Source organism: Capricornis sumatraensis, chromosome 8, assembly GCF_032405125.1.
Source record: "Capricornis sumatraensis isolate serow.1 chromosome 8, serow.2, whole genome shotgun sequence".
In the NCBI taxonomy this organism is placed as follows: Eukaryota; Metazoa; Chordata; class Mammalia; order Artiodactyla; family Bovidae; genus Capricornis; species Capricornis sumatraensis.
Genome location: NC_091076.1, coordinates 30,631,595 through 30,638,665, shown reverse-complemented (window position 1 = coordinate 30,638,665; position 7,071 = coordinate 30,631,595).

Sequence of the window (7,071 nt, the reverse complement as noted above, 5' to 3'; positions counted from 1 at the left end):
CATAATTAAAATATTTCTTCAAAACTAAAATGCAACTTTCTAAGTAGAAAGGTAACTTGAAATAAAGAATAATGTTCATTTTTCAGTTGTTTAATTTCTCAGCAGTGTGACTAGTCCTCACGTTGGTTTCTAGTAAACCCAGACGAAGGCCTTTGGTGTCCCATTGCAATGTCCTATACAAAATAGCTTTGCCAAAATCAGTTCTGCTTCTAATTCAAGAAAATGAGCAGTTAAGAACTAGTGATAGGCTAGAATGTGAGTCTCTTTGTAGGACATTTACCCTCCAAGTTGTCTCATGCTAAACTATATGGGTAGGACACAGCCCCCAAAGTCTGTGTGCACTTAACATCATTGTAATCATACGTGTAGAGGATTTTACCCTCATTTAAGAGATGAGAGAAATGGGTTCACATGTCACACTTAGAAGCAGTGGTCTGAGTGTGTCAAAGCTGCATTTCTGGAACAAGTTTAAAATCTTCACCTCACCATTCCCTAGGGTGATCTAGGGACGTTCATATGTTCTCTGCCTCTCCATTTTTCCAATGGCAAAAGGAGGACAACAATATGAACAACTTAAAAAATTATGAAAATTATATAGTATGATAGACCTCTTATCATATTGTGCAAATGACAAATTCTCCATAAATGTTAGCTTTTGTTGTTCCCAGCAATTTATCCTAATGTCACAAAGTCAGTACATGGTTAAACTAGATCTTAGGCCATTTTACTCTGTAGAGTTTTTATTGGCTCTATACCACAGCTGCTTTTACAGAAATCATGTACTTTATTTTAGTCATGATCATTATTTTGTATTACAGGAAAACTTTACTGATACAGGGATTAAGAGAGATTCTATCAGTACTATAATTCTACTTTATATCATGCTGTACTTGCTGAGTGCTAGGACCCTGGCTAAAATTGTCAAGGTTACATCCTGGTTCTACAGTGGGCAGGTAATACTATTTTAACTTCTATGCATGAAAATTTTCTCCTTCAGAAAATAGGGACAAACATCCAGAAGACTTCTTCTGGAAATTAAATGAAAAGTTGGGTACATATATATGAATATGTATGTGTGTGCATGCAAATTGATATATATATATATGTATACATATATATATACATATATATAGGGCTTCCCTGCTGGCTCAGCAATAAAGAATTCATCTGCCAGTGCAGGAGATACAGGAGACACTTGGTCCATCCCTGGGTTGGGAAGATCCTTGGAAAAGGAAACGGCAACCCATTCCAGTGTTCTTACCTGGAAAATCCCATGGACAGAGGAGCCTGGTGGGTTATAGTCCATGGGGTCTCTAGAGCTGGATACAGCTTAGTGGGGTGAACTCCGGGAGTTGCTGATGGACAGGGAGGCCGGGTGTGCTGCGATTTCATGGGGTTGCAAAGAGTCGGACACGACTGAGTGACTGAACTGAACTAGTGACTAAACAGCAACAACGATGAACATGTATGTGTATGAGTGTCCCACATGTGAATCACAGTATGGATTTTATATTAGAATATGTTACATAAATATGAAATCCATACCATGAGAGTTTTCCATATATAAATATAAAATTCAACCATAATTCACATGTGAAATCCTCCTAAATCCTAATATAATCTAGTAAAATATTTCAAGTTTTTGACATGTGGTGTACTAGCTTGAACCTGAAGATCACTTTCTATTTTGGAATGAGCCTACCCTGTTTTGTTCTGTTTTTGAATAAGTTTAGAGAAGCAAGTGGATGTTGGTTTCTTTCAAGATCTCATTTATGAACTAACCTTTTCTTGATCATCGATGAGCTATATAAACAAGCATCTGAATGATTGATGAAAAAATGGATCACAATTTTTGTGATTGACCACAGAATGATTGATCATAATAATTGATTACAAAAATTCAAAGAAGGATTTTAAGGTTCAAGAGTATATATCTTTATTATTTTATTTTTATAAAACTTTTGACAGTCTTGTATTAACTATCTAATTACTCTTAAGTGTGGCTGAAATGTCATATTCTAATAAAACACACCTTCTGGTGACTTTCTGAATTTTAGAATAGCACCTGCTTTCACTGCTTGCTTTCTCATGCGTTTTCCTGAGTGATCCTCCCAATAACACTGTGAAGTATTATCTGCATGTTGTAGGTGAAAAATTAAGGTATACAGTAAATAATGTGACTGTATTTTAAGTGATTACAAGAAAAATCAATCTTATGTTTTTCTAGTTTGGTATAGCACCTTTTTTCCTAGGCTAAAATTTATCCTGTATTCATATTATTGTTTATTTTGAAAGCTCCTAATTCTTTCCTTCTTTGCAAATCTACCATAAAGCCTTAAACAATGATGCCATTGTCTGTTGATTAAATCTACTAATCAAGTGGGGCTCAGTTAAGTTTGAATTTCATTATCAGGTATTGTTCCTGGCTGGTGTTTTCTGATTAGGTCATAAACTGCTGACAAAAGGATTGAGACTATCTTGGCGTTTGTACCTCTCATTGTGTATAGATTGATACCAGTTATATGATAATTATATGGCATGTCTTTCATGACTGAATGAAAATATCTAGGATTGGAAAGATTTAGGTTTCAGAGCCATGCTAACTTGAATGTAAATCTGATTTTTGCCACTGCTTATCTGAGTGACTTCTCATTTTGTAGCTGTGTGACTTTAGACAGTGTTGAAGTGAAGTGTTAGTTGCTCAGTTGTTTTCAACTCTTTGCAACACCGTGAACTGTAGCCCGCCCACTGCTCTGTCCATGGAATTCTTCAGGCAGGAATACTGGAGTGGGTAGTCGTTCCCTTCTTGAGGGGATCTTCCCAACCCAGGGATAAAACCCAGGTCTCCTGCATTGCAGGTGGATTCCTTACCATCTGAACCACCAGGGAAGTCTATTTCTTCATCTATAAAATGTGACTAATAATCCTTTTTCTACCATACCCATTAAGAAATTAAAATAACAAATTTACGCCAAATGCCAGCATTCCTGACTTGTAAAAGTTATGCAGACATTGTTAGTCTTTCCAATTCCATCATCTTTTTACATTTTAGAATAAATTTATTTCAATAAATAATTTTGTTTTCAAACCAGCGTTCTACAGAACCACTAATGCTCTTGGTTTTCGATTCAGGTTATTCAATTAAAAACTAACTAAATAAATATGACTTTCATCCTTATAAGTGAATTTTGTTCTTTGGCTCTTATTTTATTTCCAGAGTTTTAACTCTGCTCTTCTCATTTAAATAATCTTCAAAAGGTTTTACCGTGAAATTCATCTGAATATATAAAATATGTAAGAAAAGTATGAATGAATCTGTATACATATTGTCATTTAATAATCATAGACCATTAATGTAGAAGATGGATAGCCTCTAATAGCTTTCTGAGTGATTATATAAAGCTCTTGAATCCAGGTCATTAGGAAAATGGATGGTGGACAGCAAAGAGCCATGGGTTATTCACATAGTTGGAAGACGTATTAAAAGAAAGAAATGAGACTGGGCGGGAGATGCAGTATATAATCCACCTGGAATATAAGCATATAAGCAGGTAGATTATATAGCCATTTTCCTAACTATAAATTATGCCAGCAGGCTCCTTTTAAAAATCAAATCTAATCGCACTAAACTCTATGCTTTCAAAACATTTCTCAGGGTTTGTGAGTGTTGTCATAAATTCTGAAGTCAGAGAAACTTATTTTGAATAAAAGTCCTGATTCTAACAGAGATGAGCCTGTGAAATGAAGTAAGATCCCGTAGCACTTTTTAAGTGTTATGTCTTAGTTTCATTGTTTGTCTCAGTTTCATTGTTTATAAAGTCAGGATAACATTCGTTTCTGATATATCCATCCTTCAGTTAAAAACAAAACAGCAGTGAAAACAGAACTCCTTTTGTGCTTTATTTATGAAGTAACCTTTATAATGAATCCCATCACCTTATCTGAGCTCTTTATTTTTCAACTTCCTTAGCTCCTGATACCGTGTGTTCTGTGTTTATCCTTTGCATCTTAGACTTGATGGTTTAAAATGCTCCTTGGATATTGTTGTAGTTATTTATGGAAACCGTGATTTGAACTTAGTCCACCTGCTTCCTTTTGATCTGGATAAAACACTGGCAGACTATTGTTGCCCAGTCTTGGCCTACCAGATTTCCCCAGCTCCCACAAAATGGACAAATTCAGAAGAGATTGAAAATTGAGAAGTTGAGTCATAGCTGTTTTCAAATGTTTGAAATTTATATAGAGTACAAAAGGACTTACATCCTGTAAAATTTCACAGGGCTTATCTCAGACAGTGATGATGTAAATGTTAATGCCAAGCTGAAATAAACATGTTCAATTGCTCAGTCATGTCTGATATAAACATGAGCCACAAATGTAACTTTATAATCCTTTCCTCTTTCCTTTCCTGTGAAACGAAGACCAATAACATCCTTATCCTTGTCATATGACTTAAAAGCATAGATTGATTCCTTATAGTACTTAGCTTTTAAGCCTTCTAAACATCAACTTTCCTTTGCCAGCTTAGTAGTCTTCTTGTAAAAATTTAGAAAATAATTTGTAGTTATCATATTTGACTCATTAGGGTTTTATAATGTTTTTCTTATTCTGACTGTAACAAAAAAAATCCCTATAAATCGCACAGCAAGCATATCTATTTTTATGAAGGGAAACCTGCAACTCATTGTGATGGAAACAAGACATTTATGATCAACTACTGCTTCTCCTGTAGCCTCTTCCTCCTTTTCATCCTCTTTACAGGATAAACTGAGCTGTTAAACTAGGTCTTCTTACAGTGTACTGCCTCATTCAAAATCTCATTGTTTCTTACTTGAATTATTATTTTTATATTTCTGTTTCTACCTTCATTGATCCATTATGTACATGTTCAATTTTACATCTTCCGTTTTTGTTTTTGTTTTTAAGATTCAGAAATTTAAAAAGCATGTTGAAATGGTTCAAGGACCATAAAAATGACTCATATTCCTAATTTCGAAATAGGTTGTCTTAAATATTTTGATATATTTGCTTCTAACTTTGTTTATTTATATCATTATTTTAAAATATCATTAGGGTGCTATATGAATGCAGTCAGTTCAGTTTAGTTGCTCAGTCATGTCTGACTCTTTGTGACCCCAGGGACTGAAGCATGCCAGACTTCCCTGTCTGTCACCAACTCTTGGAGCTTACTCAAACTCATGTCCATCTAGTCAGTGATGTCATCCAACCATCTCATCCTCTGTCATCCCCTTCTCCTGCTTTCAATCTTTCCCAGCATCAGGGTTTTTTCCAGTGAGTCAGTTCTTCACATCAGGTGGCCAAAGTATTGGAATTTCAGCTTCAGCATCAGTCCTTATGAATATTCAGCACTGATTTCCTTTAGGATGGACTGGTTGGATCTCCTTGCAGTCCAAGGGACTCTCAAGAGTCTTCTCGAACACCACAGTTCAAAAGCATCAATTCTTTGATGCTCAGCTTGCTTTATAGTCCAACTCTCACATCCATACATGACTCCTGGAAAAACCATAGCTTTGACTAGACAGACCTTTGTTGGGAAATAATGTCTTTACTTTTTAATATGCTGTCTAGGTTGGTCATAGCTTTTCTTCCAGGGAGCAAGTGTCTTAATTTCATGGCTGCAGTTACCATCTGCAGTGATTTTTGAATGCAATAGCTTTCTTTTAAAAAGTAGATCATTGCAAATAAAGCTGACTTGGACTTTCACTGGCCTAATATCATTTAACTTAGCACTTCTTAGAGGCAAAGTAGGTTAGCCAAAACCTCCAGCTAAAATAAAGCTTTCATCAGCTTATGACTGTTGTATACAGGTAGATTCTGTTTTATGTATTATACTGTGATCCCATAGATGTAAATCCCTCTCATATTCTAAAAGCTTGCTGAATATCCCAACTAAACATACTTCTGTCCAGACAATTGAACTTTCTGTCTTTGTTCACAAAATCCTACTCTGTTTAGGTTCCTGAGAAATCCTGTAGGAATCTTTTAGGCAAAGATGATTCTGCTTCTTTCAAGGCCTCTTTATGATCCTTTCCCTGTTATGGAAGTTTTCCTAGTGTTCTGAAGTTGTGAGTTTTGTGTAGTCTCACCTGCTAGATTTTGAAGACCCTGAGAGGAGAGAGTTTTTTTTTTCATGTTCATGTTACTCCTCAATCCAAAATGATATTGGATGATGGATCTCAACATGCTTAATAGTATAAAAAGTAGATAAAATGAGGATGATGAGTGCAAAGGATAATGGATGAGGTCAGTAAAAGTTTCAGCTTGGTATTTATTAACTTATATAATACAGTTTTAGATAAGGTAATAGTAGGGATTAAAAAGTGGCAATGTTTCACAGGTTTCCTTCAATGCTCATCTAATTCAGTAGATTTCCAGAAGTAAAACATTTGTCTAGGGATGAGATACTAAAAAAATGTTCTATTGAGAAAAGTTAGATTTTAGAATTTTTTTCAAGTGTTGAAACTCGTTATTTGTCCTTATAGGAAGAAAAATATAATAAGTGAATTGTCTGTTTCTGTAAATTATTTAGCAGTTGGCAGTTCTAAAATAATTCCTTGAAATCTTGATCAAATTATACAAAAGAGTGTTTTTGCTTGTTTTCAGTTTTATGTAACCCCAACTGAGTCTTAATTCCTTAAAGTGCAGAAAAATGACAACTTATTGATAGACAATCAATCTGAATTTAATATATATGTAGAATTAACTTGGAGAAACTATAAGTAATCATGTTTCTGGAGTTATATTGATTTGGTATTGGGGAATAATTTCAATAATTAACAATACTATAGTAATTCAATTTCAGTAAGATTGATATCAATCCCATAAAAGGAGATTCCATTATTTTGTGCTTCTAGGTCTTTAGAATTAATTTAACTATACTCATGTCTAGTTAGCTACAGATTGAAGGAGAGGAATTGATTGATTAAAAAAAAAGGCTGAATACGAGGAATTTGTTTAGGAATGTTTGTATATCGCTGTGTGGAAATACTGATGACTTTTCAGAGAGACAGGAACTATTTCACCAATAACAGAGCCAGCCTATGGGATACC